Below are 516 nucleotides of genomic sequence, written 5' to 3' on the forward strand. Positions count from 1 at the left end.
CCCCCAGGGATGCTTGAGAACAGTCCCAGGGGCAGCCCCAGGGATGCTGCAGGGTATTCCCGGGGGCAGCCCCGGGCTGCGGGGGGTGTGGGGCAGCGCTGGGCGGACAGTGCTGGTGTCTGGAGCTGGGGGCGGGGGTCCTGCGGTTTGGGGCAGTGCTGGGTGCCAGTCGCAGGGCTGGGGGTCCCAGGGATGCGGGGGGGGCAGCGCCGGGGGTGATGTGGGGCAGAGCCGGAGGTTCTGGGGACGCCGGGGATGCAGAGCCGGGGATGCTGTGGGGCAGTGCCGGGGGTACCAGGGGACACTGCTGGGGATGCAAGGCAGAGCCGGGGGTCCCAGGGATGCTGTGGGGCGATGCCGACGGTAACGGGGGGCAGTGCCGAGGACGCGCTGGCCAGCGCCGGAGATGCCGGGGATGCAAAGGCAGAATCGAGGGTCCCGGGGGTTCTGTGGGGCGGCGCTGGGGACACAAAGACCAGTGCCGGGGATGCCGGGGGGGCAGCGCCGGGGATGGCG

This window comes from Egretta garzetta, unplaced genomic scaffold (assembly GCF_000687185.1).
Source record: "Egretta garzetta isolate BGI_Z169 unplaced genomic scaffold, ASM68718v1 scaffold172, whole genome shotgun sequence".
Lineage (NCBI taxonomy): Eukaryota > Metazoa > Chordata > Aves > Pelecaniformes > Ardeidae > Egretta > Egretta garzetta.